Genomic DNA, 25,900 nt, shown 5'->3' on the forward strand with positions numbered 1-25,900 from the left:
GGTGCGCATGCCCTCTAAATCAGGCGACTTGCATCATCGCCCGGTCATTGAACTTCTTGCTCTCGGGTACTAACACGGTGACCCAGCCCTAATCTTTGTCAATGAATAAAAAAGACATAACGAAATTAATTCTGCTATAAATTCTATTCACGCACTGTGGTACTAATCGCATTCGTGTGAATGTTTTCAAGCCTTGCATAAATGCGTTCAATGAATGACAGAGTGAATTGAAGTTCAAGACCTATCTGTTCCTTAATGATAGTTTACCTTGATACTGACGTTTACTGCCCGCTGGTAGCTAAATATGCGTGTGATGCTTGTTTGCACATGATGAATGAAATGTTTCACTCATTTATCATTTAAATATGTTTCGTCTAAAGGGAGACATCAACAGCGAACCTACGAGGAGAATCTGTAATTTGAAATGTGATCCTAAAACCCGAGCAGTTGAGATTCTTCATTGTTGTCACATCTAATCATTTGAGAAAGAAGGCAGCAGATGGTATGGTTCGGTATGTGATCACAAGACGGACTGTGATCAGATGATAACGTCACGGAAATGAACTTTACAACTTGTTTTCCAGTACGCAAAAAGACTTAAACAAATCTGTGTAATGTGTTTCAGACCGTTGATATAATTCCAGAAATTCGGGGAGATTGAGCGACAGAAAAATAATTGAACTGGAAATATATTCTCTTGGAAGGAAACTGGACTCCAGTAGATGTAAGTATGTCACAATACATATCAATGCCGCAGAAAATGATAGTTTGCATTGCGTAACATTAATCACGAGAGGATTTCCAATTATGCAAAGAATATAATTAATAAGTTAGATAATGTTGACAGCAATCTCTTTCGGGCACCAATCATTGACATGATTCTAGATGACTTAATTGATTATGCTTGAGATTGTATAAAATATTGGTTAGCGCAGAGATTGAGGAATTTACTTCACTCTGACGGGCTATGGTTTGGCTGTACTCTGATGAGGAATACGTTTCAGGTGAGTCATTTGGCGACTTGGTTAATGTTGTATGATGCCATTTGTCCGACTGAAGTCCGAATGAGGTTTATGTTCTGTTCGACAATATGGCTGACAAAGGGCCGCCATATTTCTGCCATGAATTGTATACCGATGCAAAGTAGAGAACAGACGGACGCTTGTCTTGGTTCAAACTCTGTTCTTTTCATATCTGAGCAAAATAATTTTCCTGTTTTAAAAGTCTTCACAGAAGACGCACTTTTGGTCAGAAGGCCAAAAACATCGTCATGAAGTCCCGTGTTTCAACAGACAATTTCCAGTCCGGTAATTAGGTGGGTACGTATCATCATCCATTATTTTATCGGTAGCATTGTTATGGTCGATGATTTCCTCCATATCAATAATCCAGTCTACGGTTCTAAGCCCGCCGTCAAGTGGACAGAAGGTACACTACTGTGTGGTCGCAGTTAAATGAGTAATATTCACTTCAACATCTTCTCCAAGTATCGTGGTGGGAAGATAATCGTTAAATTGCTTCTATTCAATTCCAACACATTTTAGATTTGAATTTCATCTTGGTCCATCCAATTTTTTTAAACAAAAATATTTTGTAAATATAAGTGGTTTTATCTTTAAACGGATTCAAATCAATGCGATATTTAGAACGTACAGTCCATTGGGCGATTTGGACATGGTCAATATGACAGTTGGCAGATCTGTAATATAATCGTTGACTACCAAAATCTGATGATTTTCTGGTTCAATGTCTGAAGAAGATTTTAAGCTGAAGAAGATTTTATGAGGGTCTGTTATATTCACTCATTTTATGGAAATATACCAGATTTTCTTCCCCACTTGCGAATTCTCAATTTCCAGTTTTACAACTGATGCAATTTTTCAATTGGTGGTTCTTTCATGGTTATTTTATCTCTGGTTCTTTAAAGAATTAAGCATTGTTGACGAAATTTGTTGAGAGATCTTTTTTTTCTGATTCTTTAAAGAATCAAGTATTGTTTGGGAACTTTGTTGACAAAAGTTCCATGAATCCGTAACAAGTGCAACCACCTAATCAATTTATGATGAAAATTCAGAAAAAGAGGTTTCTCCGATGATATGCGATTTTAATGACCAGAGACTAAAAAGCCATCTTCGCCAACCAGTGGTCATTGATCCACGATGTTCATTATTAACATGTTAATACAAGGCGGAAATGGTTACCTTGGCCTGTGAAGTTTCCAGCAGACCGTAATAATCAACCGAGGACCGCCGTGCCTTAAAAAGCGATCATTTGTAATGTACACATAAACTGAGCTGTAGTCAAGCGTACCTAGACAATTTTCCGCATCGAAAATTGCAATTTGTCCTTTTTAAATTTCATGTAAACTTCTATACTTGCAGTAAAGGTACGTAATAATATTTTTAAGATAACTTTAACGCCTTTACGACGGTATTGCATCGTATCTTCATCAGAGTCAACTGATTCAACCAACCTGTTTGATTCAGCTGACATATTAAAATATATGTGGCTGCTATTCGGAACACAATAATGATCAGCACTTGGGCCGCTCTTGTTTCTAATTTATGTAACCGATATTACCGGTGGTATGAGCTCTCTCTCTCTCTTTTGTTAGATATAACTCTGCATTTTTCATCCTCTTGTTGTGCTGAATAGAGTTTGTCTTAAATAATGAACTATTAAAACTTCATAAATGATCCAAGCAATAGCTCTAAAAGTTCAAGTGGTTATGTCCAAAAATCGTGTCTAGTAATAGTTTATTTCATCGAATCCTAGGTATTATCCATACTAAATTATGACCTAATATAAGTTCGTTAAATGCGAATCATTACCGTGTTTAACTTGTTGACACCCCTTTTTGTTCTCGCGGTGGAATTGAGACACCAAGTGCAATAAACAACGACCTGAATTGATGGGAAAATTAGGTTAGATCTACCGCTTTGTGAAAGACCGATGCAAATGAAAAATGCAAACTTCTACAACATGTGTTAAAATATATAACCGATACCGGACGATTTAAATAAGTTACTCAGATCGTGATTGCTGCTATTGTGCTATCTATTTGTGTCTCTGTCTCTGTCTGTCTGTCTGTCTCTCTCTAATCATTGTTCCATTATTAGTCACTATTGTCGTGTTGAAATATATTGCAGTACTTGTATTAGGTATGGAGAGGGCTAATTAAAGTTGTTAGAACTTGTGCCCTATCCCATTGCATCATATTGCGACAATGAAATAAATTTAAACTTAACATATCTGATGATTGTAAATTTCTGAAATTTTGGGTTAAATTAATAAACTGAGAAAGAAAAAGAAAAATTAATTAAAAGGCATGCTCATTGTTTATAGCTTGCAGTTTACATTAAAGTCTAAATATATAAATGTAGAATTAAAGAAGGCAGAGAAAGGATGTTGACGTTATATTTTCAATGTTTATTTTCTGTCTAATTGTCATGTCATTGTACTTTAATTAAGTGTCGGTGAAGCACTTATCTTCGCGAAAATGCACGAAGTCTTCCAGCTTTCTGTGAGGTACCCCGGAAGTCGAGTGAGACTATGCAAAAACAGTGGAAAAGCAACCGGTAGTCGTTGCTGCTGTAACTGCAAGATCGTAGAAAGTCAGATAAAATTGTAGTCGCTTGGGATTCTGACGTCATATTTTCAGTTTCTGTCTGTGTCTGTACATATTGAAATGTTCTCGAAAAACTGTCCATCCTTAGATTTATATCAAATTTATTTGGTCCTTCAGCGAGATATTTTTGCTTGTCTTCCAGCTTTGTTCTTGAAAAGACCCAGACTAGTTCATGCATCCCGCAAGAGTTGCAAAGGAGAACTGACCTATGGATCATATAAATTTTGAGTTTTAAGAGCTTACTTTGAGATATTACGTAAAGGCATATATACAGGGAGACTTCAGTTGCATTTAATATAAGCAGGTGTCACTTTTTATTAATCGGTGGCTTTGAGAATTCTGTTATATTTGAAACGCACTAATTTCAGCAAAATATGGCATGGAGTTATAAACTTGGCATTTAAAACGAAGCTGCTGTTGCGTTTAATCCGAATCGATGGTATGGAAATGTCATTACATGTGTGTAATATGCGGACCACCAAGAAAACCCAAATATCAGTAGGACTCAGCTATTGTTAGGGCCCCAATGGGACAGAACGATCATGTCTCTGTATGCCTTACCATTGCATTTGTCGCTGTCTCAACTTGGTAATGATGCAGCTGCGTTTCTCGACGGGTGCTTCTCTAAAATATGGTTCAATGTATGATAAATTCTTCGCTTCATATATGTAAACTTCATATTTGTAAGGCATTTTATTTTGTGGCAACAAACAAGTATTCATAATAACAGCACAACTTAACTACTAGTCACGAATAATGGGTGATTTGAGATTATGAGTTCTAACAAGTCAGTGACTTTGGACATCTGCATTGACGAAGAAACTCATTATTCTCTAACGATGATACCATCATTTTCGCGGTGAATTCAGTTCAGATGTACTTTGGCTTTAACAATCAAGTTCAAGTTACATGGATCTGGAATTGCATGATTTGGAAATACCTTAGGTTAATGGAATCGTATGGGATGACCTGCTATGATTCAGTAGAGTGTTTATCGCGAGGTTTTGTCCCAAATTCAGCCCACGGATAATAAAATGTGTATTGTTGTAATTATACATTTGAGGGCGACACGAAATGAGAACATTCCCGGCAGCTTCAATGCTCTGTGGCGTTATGTACACTGAACACATTGCTAATTTGTTAATGATTTTAGATAATATGAAGTATAAACGGGGTTCCTTTGTGGAAATATTTTAAATTAAAAAAGAGATCAAAACTGAAGCAGGCAAACCAAAATTCAGTTTCTGATTTAACAATGAGTTCAAAACTTTTTTTTATTGCATGAATAGTTCATAGCAATTTTAGAAATAAATGCAGAGTAAGGACAAGGGTCCATGGGGTCATGCATTGGCCAGGACGCCAGTGAGCTATTGTAAATTCAAGAGAAGGGTTGGAAACAGCGTGCGTAAAAAGAGTATAATTCCCCCACCCCGTACCCAAAAGGTATAATACTATGGCCTTTGTAAAGGTATTCATAATAAGTAAGTGGGTATATACACAGTTCGTGCCATGGAGAAATATCACTGAAGCTCTGCACACGACCGATAACTGGCTTCCTATCGCATTTCCGATACCTTTGATCGTAGTCACGACTAATTTAAGCCTGTCGTCACGACCTTTGTTACGATCCTGAAGTCGTCTGTTTCTCCGATTTCAAATTACTAAATAGGCTTTTTTACCACCTCGAATATTCTGCGAGACGAAAATATCTCTTGGATGTATATTGTAGAATGAAACCGCAATCTATTCGGACCATATCGGCAATTTCTACGAATGGATTGACCGAAAAATAGCCGATGACAAAAAATAGTTCGATGCATTTGCATATACTTGGTTAATCGTTGGTTTTTAAATGATTAAGGTGGACCCCGAATCGCATGTAATGGCAGCTATGGACATAGTTGAGGATTTTTAATAGGAGCCGACCGTCATTAGCTCAGAACCCGTTTCTCTCTCTCTCTCTCTCTCAAAAGTGTATGTATTAATGTTTACTACTGATATACTGGCAAATAAATTAACATCCGTTCGGTTATACTTGCTTAACCCGTGCATTTATTAAGATTACACTTATTTGGCCCCGTGGATTTTATGGATCAGTACAAAGGTATACATCACAAACAGAGACCTGCCTAAATCTAAACCGGTGGTCAGTACGACACGGATTGTACTTTGGACATCGATAGAGTTAAAAGTCTATCAAATATCAATATCAGTTTCTTTAACGTTGTCCGCGATTTGTTTAAACCTGTCATCGCTAAGTATTTTGAAAAGTCACCTTCTTCTCAGATTTCTCTTTGTGCCAGACTGTGCAACATATATAAGATCTGTTTATGCTTGTCTACCTGACTACTCCACACTACAGTAACATAATAGTCAGACTTGCTGACGCAAGTTGAGGAAGAAGAAAAGAAGATGGCAGACTGACAGTCTAATCATACAATACAATTATTGTAATGTTTTGTGAACAGGCAGCGCTGTCTGAAGACAGTAACTACAATTTATTTTTTATTACATAGCAAAACTAATTTTTATAAAACTATATCCAGAATAAACACGAAGAAGTAGATTTCTAAATAATCTTAATTTTGAAACCTGCAACCTTTGCACGAACTATTGGAGATGCTTGTTCGCACGTGAAAATCTCGAGTAAATAAAGTAGTTGTTACATGTATCTAAAATCGGACAGCCCTTCTTCTGTACCATTGGTTGTTGCTGGCTTAAATATATATGTTCTGACATGGATCAGCTTCTTCGCAAAGGATCCGAGGTGACTTTTTTTTTCTTTTCAGTTTTGAATTCCGTCCAAGCTACTTTACTTCTATTGCCTTGACACTCAAAAGTTTTATCTATGATCACATATTCATTGGTGTTAGCAACAGTTAACAACAAAGACAGACCAAAGGACTAGTGCTTGAAAACACTTTCCTCACTTCCCAGCTGCTCTCTGTCGCGTCTGTTTCAGTTCTTTCTCTTTTAACCTTTAACGACTGTACATTCGTGTTACAGAACACAACGAGGACACTCTACTCGTATACTTTACATCAGTGAGTATAACAGTCATATTACAACAAAAGAACGTATAACAACCGTCATATTACAATATTACAATGCATAACAATCGTCATATTGCAATATTACAATGCATAACAACTGTCAATTTCAGCGTAACAATACATAACAACCGTCATATTGCAACATGACAATGCATAACAACCGTCATATTGCAACATAACAATGGATAACAACCGTCATATTGCAACATAACAATGCATACAACCATCAATTGTAATATAACAATGTATAACAAATGTCTTATTATAGCACAACAATGCATAACAACCGTCATATTGCAATATAACAATGTATAACAACCGTCATTTTACAACATAGCAATGCATAGCAACGTGATATTATAATATAACAATGTATAACAACTGTCCTGTTACAACATAACAATGCATAATAGCCGTCATATTGCAATATAACAATGCATAACAACCTTCAATTGCAAAATAACAGTACATAACAACCGTCATAGTGCAACACAACAATGATAACAACTGTCGTATTGCAACATAACAATGCAAAACGACCGTCACGCTGCAACATAACAATGCATAACAACTGTCTTATTGCAACATAACAATGCATATCAACCGTCATATTACAATATAACAATGCATAATCTTTATTACTTGGTGATTAATCGAGTCCGACGAAAAGATTTTCAGCAAACATTAACCTTAAATTCCAAATTGTTGCATCAGGATTTTGTTTTCTTCTGAGGCCTGCATTTTTTTTTCATGTTTAAACTAAGTAGATTAGCTAAGATACTGTGATAGTTTTCCATATTGTGCAAATAAAATTCTTTAGTTAAAGAAGCAGTGACATTTGATCTATTTTACGATAATCATTTTTTGAGTAATTTTTTTAAAATTGTCATTACCACTAATTTATGTTCGAAGTACATACATACATACATACATACATACATACATATATATATATATATATATATATATATATATATATATATATATATATATATATATATATATATATATGCCATGACAAGAAGCAGTCATTTCTGTCTGTCATTATACACTTATATTTCTCTGACTCCCTCACTTAATCTAGTCAATATCTTCACCATCACAAGAAGCCGTCATTTCTTTTTTCATTATACACTTATATCCCTCTGACTCATGCACATAGTCTAGTCAATATATATGTTATCACAAGAAGCGGTAATTTCTATCTGTTATAATATACTATATTCGTCGTACTCTGTAGTCTACTAGTTCCTTGTTGAGCTACATTAGGAATCAGTCTTGCAAATGTACAGACCTCATTATAGCCGCCCCCGCCCACTGGCACTCTTTGCTAACATGCTAACACAAACCAAGATCATGTGCGTATCGCCGTGCTAGTTGAAGTGGTTGTGAGCGTATCACCATGTCGGTTGAAGTGGTTATGCATATCAGTTGAAGTGTTTATGTCCATATCGCCAAGCCAGTTAAAGTGACCATGTGCGTATCGCCATGCCAGTTGAAGTGTCTATGTGAATATCGCCAAGCCAGTTGAAGTTTCTATGTGCGTATCGCAAAGTCAGTTGAAGTGTCTATGTGCGTATCGCAAAGCCAGTTGAAGTGTCTATGTGAATATCGCAAAGCCAGTTGAAGTGTCTATGTGCGTATCGCAAAGCCAGTTGAAGTGTCTATGTGCGTATCGCAAAGCCAGTTGAAATGGTTGACTTCCACCAACCAAAATAATTTAAATCCTCATTAAAAGCATAATATTTGTTCGTTTTTTCTCTCTGTTGTTTCTAAGTGGAGGGCCTGGTGACAGTTTGTTAACCGGTTTACCACCTCAAAAAAGATATTTTGACCTCAGCTTTGTTTTGTGAAAAACCCGGGAACATATCGGTATGAACCGCCGACCCACCCGAAAATGCTGGCACACTTTCTCACATTCATACATTGACAAAGCCAGAGACTCAACCAATTCGGGCAGAAGTGATATGGCAGTGATCGGTAAAGGCTGGCTCTTTAGTCCACTCGGCCACCCGGGACTCCTCATCATATTCATTATATATTATTGGTGGTGATTAATCCAATCCGAAGAAAAGATTTTCAGCAGACATTGACCTTAAAGGAGACTAGAAATCAAAATTTTCCTTTTACGTATGTAATTCTCCACAGATTTTAGTTCGACTGCAATGTTTATAAATTAAATATCGTAAGCGGGTAGTGATTATATTGCGTGGAAGATACCACGATTCCGTAAATTGCCGAGTTTTTCCGAGTTTTAATGAGACGACAGATCACGTGGTACCGTGACGCTATACCAGCCAGTCCTCGAATACAAACATAAACATTGGCGTGCAAGGCAGACAGAAGACCACATTTGGGTTGCACATTCAAAAGTTGAATCTGCAGTCTGATATAACAGTTTATGTACTGTTCTGGTAAGTGCTAAAAGAAATTTGTTAGGCACAGGCCCCGGGCAGGTGACTTAAATAAACTAAAGTCCTGAATGAAATTCCAGAAGCCCGGACAATTCATTCCTGTCAACTCTCAAGCCGGGAGAAAAACCTCCCGATTTTGGGGGGTATTTCCTCATCTACATCCCGATCTCGTAATATCTCTTAATTTTGCGCAGCGAAGTCCCGATTATTACATTATGTCTGTCAATTTTCATTTGTCAGAAGATAAAAACCCAACCCCAAAACCATTTTTAAATATAACGTATGCAATCCACAGTCTAAACTGCCACACTGCTGACATCGTAGCGATATGACTGAAAAATTGTTAAAGCTACATTAAAAATTCAAATCACACGCACACACGTCTAAACCCGGCACTGGACGAAATAATTAACATCATACAACAGTTTTTTTCTTCTTTTTTTCTTCTTCAGTAAATAGAACGTGAAGATTAAACATTATTCAAGTAAATTTCAGATTTTTTAAACAACTACAACAGTACTATAGTAAAAAAAATAATTAAAAGAATAAAATTGTCACCAGTTAGCTTAAATGAATGATCACGTTGAAATTTTCTCTGCAAACAAAATCGCATCTCCATTTCCGTCAAAGAAACTCGGCCAGTTAACACCTGACATTCCTCTACCGCATATGAAAAGTTTAATTACCATGATTAAATTACAAGGAATAAAACAAAATATACCATGCAGTATATGTGGCCCTAAAGAACTAATTCTGAATAAATATTTTAATCAGCAAACAGTGTTACATGCATTAAGATTTAAACCTAAGGAAATAAGGTGGGGCATAAAACTTGAGAAAAACAGTTGCCACATGTACGGTAACTTGTGACTGCAGATTTGAACTGTTAAAATGAAGTCCATGGCATCGTAAGTAACAACAAAATAGGCATCGTTTATCTGGTAATCAGTTGCTGGTGCTTACACATATACACACTGTCGAACATGGTTTCTTTGAAGTATGTCCGAAGGGCAGTCCTTTTCACAAGATCAATGCAAGGATAAGGATTCTGTTCATTAGTCACACCGGCTTTATTGTTTGCGTACTTAAATCAAAACTTTAGCTATTTTGCAATTTAGCCAGAACTGACCAGAATATGCAAAAGGGGCTTGTCATGGGGGAATAATAAGGCGTATCACAGCGAGAAAAGGCACGTCAAATGGGCGGTCGCACATTGGGGCAAGGGGGGGGGGTCAATAGTCCCCCCCCCCCGTTCTATTGTCAGCCAGTTAATGTGAAACTTTGACCTTTTTTTAATCGCTGCTTTTTAAACTGCACAAGGAATAGTTTTATATCAGTTCCAATTAATACAGATTACCGTGTATGCATACTACATGTATACAATGCATTTTTTTTTTTAAATTTAACTTTTATAAGATTACTGAAAATTGTGTTTTCTCGAAACACGACAGGTTTAGAATCTTATTTTTAGCAAAGCTTCCATTTGATTAAAATCAAATCTAAATTTCACCTAGGACAGTGGTGATTTGATTTAGATTGTGCCGTGTTAAGGCATGTATGTCAACATCTTGAAAATACAGTTACTCATTTCACCAGCGCGATCAAAGTTTCCTCAGGCAAACAATTTTTGTTTCGACAAGCCTGACGGGCACCTCACTTTGAATACATGATGGGCCGAAACTAAAACCAGAAGGGGTCCAGGGTGTCGGGCTATCAGATTTGTTTTTAGCACTGCTGTTTTAGATAAAAGATATGTGGATTGATTGTTGCATTTTGTGGTCACTTACTCGTCCTTCTGCCTATTTTCGTTACTCACAAGTTTAACTCTTTTCCCAGGATTTAAAATGTCCAAAGGTATGTCTGGAACAGCGCCAACTTTTAGTCTAGGCCTAGCATTTGCGTATCTTTGAGCTGCTATTTTTTCATGATCCCTCTCGTAACATTCCTTTGAGAAATGTAACGAGCACATAGTGCTGTATGGTGTTGCTCTGAAATCGACTCGTTTGTAATAATGTACCCATTCTTTCATGATGCCTATATCTTTCGGAAAAGAAAAAAAAAACATGTCCACAGGCTTTTCTTAATGTTCTATTACACCCGTAAGCAACGCAAAACGGTATTGTCTTTTACTCTGGCAACTCCCACTTGGGGTGCTGGAGTCGCTACTATGACGTCACATCCCGAAAGTAACCGAATAGGGGAGGAAATTTTGCATACGAGGTCACGGAAATTCATCTCCTAGAAGATAGGCCAATATTTAAATATTGGCATTACGGTCGCAGATGATACTTCAGAATAAGGTTTTCTGCTATAGTACTTTTATTATTATTCTATATTTCCATTGGTTTCTGGTCTCCTTTAAGTTCCAAATTGTTACCTCCGAATTTTACACCCATCACCATATTTATTATACTGTACCGAATAAGTATCGATCATTTTGCTAAGGTAAGCAATTCAGCGGCGCGTGACTAGAATACAGGACCGGATCTGACGGTTCATATAGCATTTTACGGACCGACTGAGTTACAACAGATGATAAAGGAAGGTAAATGTATATTGCATAATATATGAAATTAAAATTCAGCAATAAGATCATAATTTCATCAAAAAATTGTCTTATTTTACGATTCGTAATGTAAGGATGATGCAATAAAGTCTCACGTTACCAAATATTTGAGAAATTGATTGAAAATGAGACCCGATGTCTACCTCACCTTACATTCAAGTGTCTTCCGTCCAGTATTAGAAACCTTTATTTTCAGCCAGATGTCGGAGAATATTTCTAGATACAATCAAAGGACGGGCTATTTTTCATATTTGAAGATGTATGATTTATACTTTTGATAGATACTATGTTGAATCGTATTGGAGAGCTTATTTCACCGATATTTAATTAACAGTTAAAATGCCTACATCGAAATTTCCAGTAATTTCATCAAAATGCAACTAAGTTAAGAAAATACAACTTAACATGAGTGTTTATTTGTTGTAAGCATGTTAATGATTGACATAGAAAAGATAATCTTCACGCATGAAAATAAATAACTAATGCACTGGATTTTATGAAAAAATATAGACAAATGAAGAAAATATACAACGAACTTAATTAATCTACTAATACCCACCAGAACTGCTCGATTTCTATTATTATTGCGATTATTGTCTTGGCTGGGTCATTTTCACTTCCTGGATTTCAAAGATAAATTGTAAAAAGAGGGCCGATAACTTTTTTAAAAATATTTTTTATATATGCTGTAATCCATTCATTGCACTTTCAGAAGCTGGTATTGCCTACTCTGGCAAAATTCGCATCCCCCATTTTTATACCTGATAAATTTGTATACTTCGAACTAGTTCAGGCTGAGTTTTTCGAGGACATGCGGGCAGCCATTTTGATTAGATGTCAGCTTTAGTCATTCAGTATTTCTGCAACTAAAACATGTAAAGAAATGTCAGCCTTAGTACACGAAAGTATCACAGAGGTATATTAACATTCTCTCCAATGTACAAGTCGCAGATGCAGACAACTTTAACTTACACCTGTCTCTCAGTCAGAATTACCAATATATGTAGAGCGCAACCATATTATTTTTGTATGGTTTTACTGTTGAAACATTGAGGTCTCAAGCATCTAAACAGTGCTTTTTAATAATTCTCATGTATTTCTTACACAAAACAACAGTCACCAATTGCGTAATTTCACAAAAAGCTCGCCCCGCCCCGATTAATTATTAATGGAAAATAAGCAGGAAAAATTATACTCTTGATGTTTAACATTTGGAATTAAATGATAATTAAGTAAGATCATGGACACTTTTGTATGTTTTAATAATGGTGACTAATGATAATCAAGTAAGATCATGGACACTTTGTATGTTTTAATAATGCGATTAATGATAATCAAGTAAGATCATGGACACTTTTGTATGTTTTAATAATGGTGACTAATGATAATCAAGTAAGATCATTGACACCTTGGTATGTTTTGACAATGGAAATTAATGATAATTAAGTAAGATCATAAACACCCTGGTATGTTTTAACAGTGGGAATTAATGATCATTGACACTCTGGTGTGTTTTCACAGTATGAATTAATGATAATTAAGTAAGATCATTGACACTCTGGTATGTTTTAACAGTGGGAATTAATGATCATTGAGTAAGATCATTGACACTCTGGTATGTTGTAAGAGTGGGGATTAAAACAATATAATTTTGTTAAATTTATCGACATGCTAAACATAAAGTAGAAATAAAATTACAAAAACGATCTTAATATAGTTGCAATGTGTCTTACAAACAATATGTGCCATTAATTTAGGGGCATTGCTATTTCAGTTCATATGCTGTATTGCCTTGCCATCACTCAGTCGTTGCCACTGAGCCCAAGGTTAACGATTATCAGTAAATATAAAAAGATACGTTGTGCGTGTTTAATTCGTAATTTTGAAGTCCCCAGAAACAACAATATAAAGCGAATCTTTTTCTTTTTATAATGGCTTAACCATTTCATGCACCGTCAGTTCTAATGAATTTAATTTGTTAGTCTGGTGACCCATTGGCAATTTTTCATCCAGGTAAAATTTATATGAGATACAGTTTAACACTTTAAATTAATAAGTGATGTAGTTTAAAATGTTGTCCGGGTTTTAATCTAAGTTATCAAGATAATATAGAATTAATGTCCTGCTACGTATTTCTTGCATGAATCTGGAAACATTGGCATCATCAAAATCATTTTATTACCTCAGCGAGTGAACTAACTTTACCAATATTTTTTATGTTGTATGGAATTTCTTTTCTTCTGCAAGATCATCACTGCCCTAGCCGCACTCGTCGCCAAGGTCAGTCACGAATCACATAGCTACTCCCTTTATTCGTATATTATTCAACTAATTCAAGGCGTGGAGAATATTAGTTTGGGAAGGTATTTGCAACCATGTTTATGTAAATTTAGCCGAAATACACCTAAAAGCACGCTTTATGGTTGAGGTGACAAACTGAGCTATCCGTGCATTGAGGTGACAACCTGACATACCCGTGCACTGAGGTGACAAACTGACATACCCGTGCAATATTAAATTATTGTCTTATGGCTAAATAAACTTAACAAATTCCGGTGTTTCTCAAAACCGATCACTTCTGTCTTAGCATTATGGGAGTGCGGTTTGCATGCAAGATCTACTTGCCTCCGAATTTAAAAGCTTGAAAACGTGCAGATCTTAGCACCTCCGAAACCAAAAATTTGACAACGGAAGTGATCCACAACGCATGAGCAATTTTACGTTTTGCAAAAGCTCGTGTCAACACGTGTTTACGATGAATTTTACTTAGTTTACATTATAATCAAGGTATGTATTAGAATGACCTTAGCAAGTCATGATAATAAACAATGCAAGGATATGTATTTTAAACTATTTTGTTACTATTAACATACAGACGTGTCCTCAGAGCTGGTGGGTGGAGGGATAATTTCCAAAACTGGATAGTAAATCGCCAGAGAGAGTCGCTTATTTAGTGGCTATTGCGCAGAGTATGATTGAGTTTCGATTTTTTTTCTTCCTCAAGCAATTTCAGTTGGCTGAGAATATTTATTCGCAGACCGCACTAAGACCACCATAGCTATTTCTGTGAGAGAAATATGCCATGGATGTATAGTCCGCGCAGTAATTTATATAAGAATCATACATTTTGTTCACCTGATAACTGTCCGGAATAAAAGGAAATTGCAATATATTTGGACCACCTCGATTATTTCTACGATTGGATTGACCGTAGGCTTGACCGAGAAGTTGCGAGTGAAAACATATTTCTATCCATAAACAACTTATACAATAATTGTTTCGCAAACAGCCGATGTGGTCTGAATGACAGCTATCGGCATACATTAGAAGTACGATTCAGGATTGATCTCAACGTCGCTAATGCCGCTGAACGGTGTAGAATAAAATTGTTCCAGGTATATTTTTGGGTACACAGTACTAAAGCATGTATGCTTGTTAGCATATTTACGAGTCCATATGATTTCGATCTGCTTTGCACTCGAAAATGTCCAAAATGTCTTATGTAGCATGATTACTATTGAAACTAAATTGATGCAATCTGCATTAAGGGAATTTTAATTAGACAGGCAATATTTTCTTCAATCGAACATGTATAAGGGAGGCAACTGAGCATGCAATGGAATGTCAAACCTGAACCATCTCATTCTTGGCAGCAATAAGTAGTTTCGATAGATTAACTGACCTGCCTCTCCTACCCTTTAATTATTTTCATTTCTTACATTGAAACCAACAACAACAAAAAAGGAATAAAAATAACGGAACTTTCAAGCTTTTTGGAATACCAGTACTTGTCTTACATTTAAATTTAACTTCTTGATACGCTTTCATTTTATCTGATGGCACGGGATTATAATCAATTGATCCGCTGGTACAGCATAGAAATAATTTTCATCCGATGATGCAGGACATGAATCATTAAGTTGATAGATAAACGACCCAGAATTCCTCGCTCAAGCAAGAAAAAATGTCATGAGTGTACAATTATAATTGATATAACATTGCCCGGCCAATCATCGTCATTAATTGATCGATATATTTGTGTTTCTCTTTTCCTTCTTCTGCACGTATTCGCACATGCGCACAGTAAGGTAGATTTCGTACACGCATAATAACTAAAGAATGCGTACACGGGCGGAATCGGCTAGGTTTTCTCTTTTTCCATAATACTTAGGTAGCCGCAGTAGCTAGTTCGTAAAGTAACATACTCGTAATCCAAAGGTCGCGGGATTTATACTCACCCAAGACAGCCCAGGTCGACTATCTCGATGTGTCCATGGGAATGACATTATGTTCTCATTTCCTTGGCATGATATAGTCAATAACGTGTTAAAAAGTGTCATTACAAATGACAGAAGTCCAGAATGCTTCTTTAAGGATGCAAATTGCTGTCGATCTATGAAGAATACACTAATCTGGACCAGAGAACAATTAATAAGATTAATGGGAACAGGTGCATGCTAAATCGCTATACTGCACTGATTTCTAATGTCTGTGTCGGGAGAGGAAGTGATTCTTAAGTAACCCTTCGTTTACTTAATCGTTACACGAATAGAAAAGGGAAATTTAACTTCGATTTTATATCGGAACTGTCAGAAGCTGAGTTTGTCCAGATATGTTGTTTGAAATTTTATAATCAAGCTCACCGCAATTTTGGCTCCTAGTTATAAAAGGCGGTAAATATATGTAACCCTGATTGGTTACACTAAATAAGGGGCGTGTTTCCCACGCGTAATTTCTTGGGGTTAAATTGCCCTCACCGAAAAAATCTAATCCGGCTGTATCTTTCCTGTAAGAGGGAAAATATAGGGGACTCCGAGAGTGAATTTGGAAGAAATTTTCTCGTAAAACATTGGTCAAAGGGATCGGATGTCTGGAAAGTCAACATACAACATTTTGGCGGTAGAAGCGAACAAGGCTTGAAAGCACAAGATAAATATGTCTGTGGACGTATCCACGGATGTATCCACTGAAGTATCCACTGACTTATCCACGTACCTACTTATCCAAGTATCTACGTACGTTCGTATCCACCTACCCACATAAAGTTTGAGGGCCGAAAGGTGGCGAGACAGTAGGGAGGTCTGAAAAGGGGAAAACCGAAAGAACCTAGAGGAACCACCATAGTGAATTCGGAGTGGACCGGAATAAGCAAGTTATGATGTTGTACAAGGCAATGACGTCGATCGTTCACTCGATTATATGATTCCATCATTTGAACAGATCGGCTATTTAGATAAATATATCTGAGTTTGAAATTCGGTGAAAGATTTGTTCCAAAAAGAAGTGTTACTTCCTAATGCAATGTATTATCCCGTTTGTGTATGTAATTGATTAAAAAAAAATTCCATGTATGGGGGCTCGTGTCATTCTGTTCTTTATATCTGCTCAGATCTCTATTTAAACGAGTACATATCATAACATAACTGGGGAACCATGCAAGTGACCACACATAAAAATATCTTCTTTAGCGGGTAACAAGAATGGCAAAAATATACTTACATTATTACATCATTCACAACATGACTCAGAATTTCAAGTTTAAGTAGACAAAAAGTGGCATTTGTTTTTGAAAGTGATATCGAGCGCTCGACTTAATTCAAAGTTCGATGAGCGGAGTTATGTGCGCATTAATAACGTTGTTGTGTACTGATGAATCTGCCTTTGCGTGTTTATTTTGAAATACAGCATAAACTCAATTACTTTGTTTCTTGTAGTGTATTTTTGTTTATATAATTAAGCCTTAGGTAGAAAAGGATAACGAGTATCCATCCAAAAAAAAAAAACTCGTTCATATTTTCACTTAAAATGCATTAATCTATAAATATTTCACGAGTTGATTGGAAATATTTTCTTGCCGCGGATGGCGAAGCGACAATGCAAAATGTCTCCACTTCAAGAGTGAAATATTTCCGAATATCTATTTTGAAAAAAATAATGGATTTTCTTTTTTTTATATATATTTTTAAAAGACAAACGTCGTCTATTTGCATGGGTTTTCTCCATTCCATGCCCATGCGATTAATATATGCATTGCTACATCGATAACAAGAAGTTCCTAAATTTTACAATAATTTTCGGACATCAAGTTTGTACAAATATATCATGAACACATCGCACTTCATTTTGTGAACTTTATTAAAATAATGTATTTAATCGTATGGGAATGAAGATATTTTTATTTTTATTTTGTTACCTAATTTCATGCGCGGATTGATAACTGTTGGGGGTCTCGTAGTTAGACGCAACAGAACAGTTTCTACTTACAAAATTACATTAACATGTTTAATCACAAGATTTTTTCGTGTTATTGTTTTTCTTTCTTTCTATGTAACGTTTGTAGTAGAGTATTACTGTTAAACAGCACTGTATGAGTGACACATAGCTATAGGTCATGTAAGTTCAGTGTTATGTATATTGAATTTGTAGTATTTGTTGGCTTTTCTTAATGGTTATGTTATATACATCTGTATTGTGTACAAGACTTTGTCTACAATCAAGTTCACTGTGTACCTCACTAGGGACATTTCTTTTGTAAACAACGTAATACAAAACTAACAGTTTCCCTATGATTGTGGATCAAATATTCAAATCATTATTAATGTAAACATGTTTACCTGAATTTAGGTAAAAATATTCAGTCTTGATCCTGGCCTTAAGATCTTCTAGAGTGGAATATTCCATTAAGTGACAGAGTATTTCCAGAAAATTGTAATAGCGACATTGAACAAATAGAGAGACATATAATCATGTTTGTCTAAAAATTACTCATTCTTTCTTTCTTTAACATCTGAAGCAGAATCAATCTTATTTTTGTGTTCAGTTTTTAATTTAGATTTAGTTACTCAAAAGTTTTATTCACTGGAATTACAAATTGCTCAACAATGTTCTTACACTGGACCATTAATTTGGAATAATAGTAAATTCACACAAAGACATGTTGGATTGTATTATTGTGATACATCAAAAGACTTAAAACATCGCCACACTCCAGGCCACTGGCACATTAGCAAGTCGAGACAACAGGAATATCAACATATTCAATATCTGAACTTATTTGGAATACCACTAGAATTCATTTGGAACTTTATAATTTGGACTAGTCATATAGATTTTAGGACTATATGCGAGTTAATTCTCAATACTTTAAGTTCATTTTAAATTCTCACTTTGTATTCTAGGGAAATACGTTATTTGTTGAATAATTTTTTTAACTGGTTGTTTTCGCTCTTTTCTGTTACTTAGTTTAAGACCATAGAGTCGTAACATCAGCGATTGGCATTTTTCATGGATCATGCAGAAACTAATTATATAAAGTTAATACATACTTTTTGCTGTTTGGAGTTCTTTTTTTAGACATTTCTTGATGACACATCATTGATTGCATAGGTATTTACTAAAGTGTCTTCACTTGACACATTTTCAAAATCAGTAAATCCTACTGTGGTAGGAGAGAGAGAGAGAGAGAGAGAGAGAGAGAGAGAGAGAGAGAGAGATACAGAAGAAACACGAAATAGGCCTAAATATGGAAATACATATTCGAATACTGTGCATAATGGCAAGTATAATTCCTAAATGGGAAATACAGTTTCAAAAGTGATATCGCCACTGTGGCGATAAAAGTGGCGACTGATATTATTTTTCGCCCACTAATATGTTTCACTATCTCTTTGTGAAATATATATTACAGGCAAATAGCAATTTTTAAAAATATAAATTCACCAGATACTAGTAAATTAACCTGTTATTTTAGTACGGTTTGTTTATCTTAAAAAAAAAAAACAGTACATGTGAACAAGCCGAAACGATAAATATTCACTAGTTTTGTCATAGTTGAATAATTTGTTCTTATTACCAATTGATGAGTCTGTGGACACCGTTATTTAATACAGAGGCTGCCGATGATGTCAAACATAATTTTAAAATATCTTAGACACCGTCTGTCTAGTATATTGGAATCAGCCATGATAACAGTTATAAAGTGTGGTAATTGTCTGTCTACTACAATTGGAAGTCAGTCTTGATAACGGTTGTAAAGTGTGGTAATTGTCTGTCTGCTACATTGGAATCAGCCATGATAACATTTATTAAGTGTGTCCGTCTACTACACTGGAAGTCAATCTTGATAAAGTTTTAAAGTGTGGTAATTGTTTATAACATTGGAAGTCAGCCTTGATAACGGTTATAAAGTGTGGCAATTGTCCGTCTACTACATTGAAATTCAGTCTTGATAACGGTTATAAAGTATGATAATTGTCCGTCTACTACATTGGAAGTCAACCTTGATAACGGTTGTAAAGTGTGGCAATTGTCCGTCTACTACATTGGAAGTCAACCTTGATAACGGTTATAAAGTGTGGCAATTGTCCGTCTACTAAATTGGAAGTCAACCTTGATAACGGTTGTAAAGTGTGGCAATTGTCCGTCTACTACATTGAAATTCAGTCTTGACAACAGTTATAAAGTGTGGCAATTGTCCGTCTACTACATTGAAATTCAGTCTTGATAACGGTTATAAAGTATGGTAATTGTCCGTCTACTACATTGGAAGTCAACCTTGATAACGGTTGTAAAGTGTGGCAATTGTCCGTCTACTACATTGAAATTCAGTCTTGATAACAGTTATAAAGTATGGTAATTGTCCGTCTACTAAATTGGAAGTCAACCTTGATAACGGTTGTAAAGTGTGGTAATTGTCCGTCTACTACATTGAAATTCAACCTTGATAACGGTTATAAAGTATGGTAATTGTCCGTCTACTACATTGAAAGTCAACCTTGATAACGGTTGTAAAGTGTGGCAATTGTCCGTCTACTACATTGGAAGTCAATCTTGACAACAGTTATAAAGTGTGGCAATTGTCCGTCTACTACATTGAAATTCAACCTTGATAACGGTTATAAAGTATGGTAATTGTCCGTCTACTACATTGAAAGTCAACCTTGATAACGGTTGTAAAGTGTGGCAATTGTCCGTCTACTACATTGAAATTCAGTCTTGATAACGGTTATAAAGTATGGTAATTGTCCGTCTACTAAATTGGAAGTCAACCTTGATAACGGTTGTAAAGTGTGGCAATTGTCCGTCTACTACATTGAAATTCAACCTTGATAACGGTTATAAAGTATGGTAATTGTCCGTCTACTACATTGAAAGTCAACCTTGATAACGGTTGTAAAGTGTGGCAATTGTCCGTCTAGTACATTGAAATTCAGTCTTGATAACGGTTATAAAGTATGGTAATTGTCCGTCTACTAAATTGGAAGTCAACCTTGATAACGGTTATAAAGTATGGCAATTGTCCGTCTACTACATTGAAAGTCAACCTTGATAACGGTTATAAAGTGTGGCAATTGTCCGTCTACTACATTGGAAGTCAATCTTGACAACAGTTATAAAGTGTGGCAATTGTCCGTCTACTACATTGAAATTCAGTCTTGATAACAGTTATAAAGTATGGTAATTGTCCGTCTACTAAATTGGAAGTCAACCTTGATAATGGTTGTAAAGTGTGGCAATTGTCCGTCTACTACATTGAAATTCAGTCTTGATAACAGTTATAAAGTATGGTAATTGTCCGTCTACTAAATTGGAAGTCAACCTTGATAACGGTTGTAAAGTGTGGCAATTGTCCGTCTACTACATTGGAAGTCAATCTTGACAACAGTTATAAAGTGTGGCAATTGTCCGTTTACTACACTGAAATTCAGTCTTGATAACAGTTATAAAGTATGGTAATTGTCCGTCTACTAAATTGGAAGTCAACCTTGATAACGGTTATAAAGTGTGGCAATTGTCCGTCTACTAAATTGGAAGTCAACCTTGATAACGGTTGTAAAGTGTGGCAATTGTCCGTCTACTACATTGGAAGTCAACCTTGATAACGGTTGTAAAGTGTGGCAATTGTCTGTCTACTAAATTGGAAGTCAACCTTGATAACGGTTGTAAAGTGTGGTAATTGTCTGTCTACTACATTGGAAGCCAGCCTTGATAACGGTTGTAAAGTGTGGCAATTGTCCATCTACTACATTGGAAGTCAATCTTGATAACAGTTATAAAGGATGGTAATTGTCTGTCGACTATCTTGAAATCAGCCACGATAACATTTTTAAAGTGTGGTAGTTGTCTGTCTACTACATTAGAATCAGCCATGATAACATTTTTAAAGTGTGGTAATTGTCTGTCTACTACATTGGAAGTCGGTCTTGATAACGGTTGTAAAGTGTGATAATTGTCTGTATACTACATTGGAAGTCAGCCTTGATAAAAGTTTTAAAGTGTGGCAATTGTCTGCCGACTACATGGAATCAGACATGATCACAGTTTTAAAGTGTGGTAATTGTCAGTCGACTGCATTGGAAGTCAATCTTGATAACGGTTATAAAGTGTGTTAATTGGTTCCAAGAGTTACAAATAATGTGATATTCAATATAGAGATAATGTCTTTGAAGTAACAGAGTCAAAAGAAATACATGGGATCTTTCCACTCGATTGTTTTAATATTTATAAGTGTTAGGTTTGTGTGCTTGTAAATATTAAATTTCTTGAAGTACTCTATTTTAGCATTTTAAGCAATTTCTTCGTAGTCCAATAATTATTCCAAAATATGTTTTTTGGTGAACTTGCAGCCTTTGCAATATTTGTTAAGTTTTGAAAGATTGACTTTTGGAATTAATTTTCGGGGTAGACGGGTGGGAGTGTCAAATGAAAGGGTTCATATTAATTGGCAAGGTACTCATCTCATCCATTCGGATTGACCGTAGCAGTTGTCTTTGGCAATATAATATCCAGTGTCATCCTACCCGCGACGATTTTCATCGCTAGGAATTGACAAATCAAAGCAGAACTTGGTGAACAAAATCCAAACGAAGCGAAAACGAGGCGCCAAATTTGTTGAGACGCTCGACAGCGATTTGGACGTCGTCAAAGACAGATTCGAATTAATGAATCAAAACAAAGCATGCCAAAAAACACATTTACGGTAAACAAAAATAGCATTTATATCAGTCAGGAAGAATGCCATAATGTCAATTTTTTTTATGTTAGCCTCACGTCATTTTTGACGTCAAATATCTTATAACGTTATAATATCGATGATTTCAACCTTGCTCAAGGATGGGGTAAGAACATATCTGGTGCAGGTAAATATTCCACAAGGGGATTGAGGAACGAAGTTTTTACTGTATTTCTTCCAGAATGATACCCGCAGTTTCGTATGCAGATACAGCCTGGGCAGACCGAATCAACTAGAATACTTGGAACAGCAGCGACAGTGCGGATAGTACGCTTGTACAGCATAGCCCGTTTCTGAAAGTTACAAGAAATTCTTTACTCTGCATTTGCGATAACTCAAACGACCTATGTACCTCTGTTCATTTCTGTCAAAATGGCATCATGAATCAATACACATCCTATAAAAGATATTAAATATTGATTTAACTTTTGAAAATTTTCCTTGATATATAGGCACTTAAAAAAAAAAGATGCCCTAACATTAGAATAGGATATTATCGATAAAATAATAGTCGACGGCTGAAAATTTATAGATAATAAAGGAGTATTACTTACTGTGTTAGAATGGCATTGGAAATGAGTACTATATTGGCTTTTAATACCTTTGAAGGTGAGTACTATTGAGTCTTTTAATACCTTTGAAGGTGAGTACTACTGAGTCTTTTAATACCATTGGAAATGAGTAATATAGTGCCCTTTAATATCTTAGGAGATGAGTACTATTGTCTCATAATAATATTGGATACGAGTACTAAATATTCTTGAATACCTTAGAAAATGAGTACTATTGTGTCTTTTAATACCTTTGAAGGTGAGTACTACTGAGTCTTTTAATACCTTTGAAGGTGAGTACTACTGAGTCTTTTAATACCTTTGGAAATGAGTAATATAGTGTCCTTTAATATCTTAGGAAATGAGTACTATTGTGTCTTTTAATACCTTTGAAGGTGAGTACTATTGAGTCTTTTAATACCTTTGAAGGTGAGTACTACTGAGTCTTTTAATACCATTGGAAATGAGTAATATAGTGTCCTTTAATATCTTAGGAGATGAGTACTATTGTCTCATAATAATATTGGATACGAGTACTAAATATTCTTGAATACCTTAGAAAATGAGTACTATTGTGTCTTTTAATAACATTGGCAATGAGTACAATAGTGGCATTTAATACCTTTAGAAATTAATACTATTGGGTAATTTAATACCTTTGATATGAGTACTACTGTGTGTTTTAATACCATTGGAGATGAGTACTAGTGTCTCCTATTACTAGTGGAGATGAGTATCATTGCTTAATTAAATACCACTGTTGATTACTATCGTGCTCTTTAATACTATTAGAGATTAATACTAGTGCATCCTAACTTTGTTGGAGATGAGTACTCTTGTGCCCTTTAATACTATTGGAGATGAGTATCATTGTCTCATTTAATTACCCTATTTAGATGACATTACGGTATTTTACCTTCCTTATACCATGGTAATATATTTACGAACTTAATAACGTGGCCAGGAGCAAACATATCTAAAAATGTATTTATTTATTTGAAAAAAGAAACTATTTTAATTTATCTAGACAATACATTTAAAGTTATAAAGCCATGTAAAATATTTTATTGCGTATTTTGCATTCCTATGTGTATGCAGTTCAGCTTAGTAATGTTGTATTTCATTATGGTATAAATTAACATCCATTTATCTTACCTCCCAGCCGTTGTTAATATTTCCGGATTAATTATGATAAATACATTTGCTGCTAAAAGTACAAGAAATTAATTGTGTATCCACTTATCGCATCAGCTAACCTAAATCGTGACAAATACTTTACCCGATAAAAGTACACGATACATAATGTGATTAACAAGGTCATTACCTTTAATGGTAAATTTAGTGACTATGCATTATGCAGGACAGCTAAAATCTTATGAATGTCTCACGTGTTCACTGACAGTTACTATGTCATGACTTAATTTTCAAGGGGTAGCCCCACTCCCAAAAATAATCTTTTCGTGTGTGTCCACCACCAATGCGGTATTAAATCTACATGATAAGCAACTTCTATTGTACCTGGCCGAAAAGATAACATAATTAGTGACAAGTCCTCATATCTCCGTCCAGGGAGCATATGTTCTCACGGTTCTAAACTTAGATGTGTTTGCACAACAGTACAAAGATCTTGACTTCCAGCATGCCTTTTGGAACATCGAGTTATTGTTGGTGTAACATCACATTAACACATTATTCGCTATATCCTTCCATGGAGATAGTAACTGAGTGCTTTTTCCCAATGTCACAAGGAAGCAAGGTATTGAAGCGCCAACTTTGGATTAGGAGTCTGACGTTAAGCGATCTCAGAATTAGACTTAGCAACTACAGCTCTAGCCTTTGACTTTAATTAGAAACGTTTTATTATTCACGATCCTCAGATGTAATAAGTGAAAAGTATTTTAATGGTTTGTAAGGGTTTACAAACACCCGACACACACGTACACACACACACAAAGTCCCGCACCCCACCCCCCAAAAATGAACAATCCATAATGATATTTTGCGAAGAAAATAAAACCGTATATGTCAGAACTCTCGTCTGAATTTTACAAAACAAGATATGAGTTTGGTTCTTCTTATTTGTCCATAAAGATTTTGTTCTTTTCTGTTTGCTCTTTTCTTTGAGCGAATAAGTGATTAAATTAATTGTTGATTTATTGATTTGATTAATTCGTTCACTCATTTCAAAGAAGAACGGTAAATAGTATTCTACCAATAATTAAAATCACTTACTCTGATAATCCTCACAATTATGCGGTCAGCATGTCCTCGTATACTTTAATTCCGATCTAGGCGGTCAAGTCTCAATTGACATTACACTCGTCATGGGGTCTGGATTGCAAGCTTGTTGTGTTTGTGTGTTGTTCCCTTGCCCCCTTTAAATCTGAGATCATTGTGTGGTGTCCCCTTGCTCCATAAAATGTCAGATCATTGTATGGTGTCCCTTGCCCTTTTAAATCTGATATTTTTCTGGTGTCCCTTTGCTCATTAAAATCCCAGATCATTAGGCGGTGTCTCCTTGCCCCTTAAAATCTCAGATTACTGTGTGGTGTTACTTTGGCCTACAAAGTCTCAGATGAGTGTGTGGTGTTCCCATAGCCGTTAAAATCTCAGATCATTGTGTGGTGTCCCTTTGCCCGTTAACATCTCAGATCATTGTGTGATGTCCCCTTGCCCC

The 25,900-nt window shown here is 35.6% G+C and overlaps 1 protein-coding gene across 1 annotated transcript in view; it reads left to right on the forward strand.

Annotated features, from left to right (window-relative positions):
* The first annotated feature begins 379 nt into the window (after positions 1–379).
* Positions 380–25,900, forward strand: part of LOC149776327 (uncharacterized) — a 67,295-nt gene continuing 41,774 nt past the window's right edge. The window contains exon 1 of the mRNA XM_089942830.1: positions 380–724. The gene's annotated coding sequence lies outside the window, so the exon portion shown is untranslated. The remainder of the gene's footprint in view (positions 725–25,900) is intronic.

The sequence above is a fragment of the Sinohyriopsis cumingii genome, chromosome 18, assembly GCF_028554795.1.
Source record: "Sinohyriopsis cumingii isolate HCF-2022 chromosome 18, ASM2855479v2, whole genome shotgun sequence".
Taxonomy (NCBI): Eukaryota; Metazoa; Mollusca; class Bivalvia; order Unionida; family Unionidae; genus Sinohyriopsis; species Sinohyriopsis cumingii.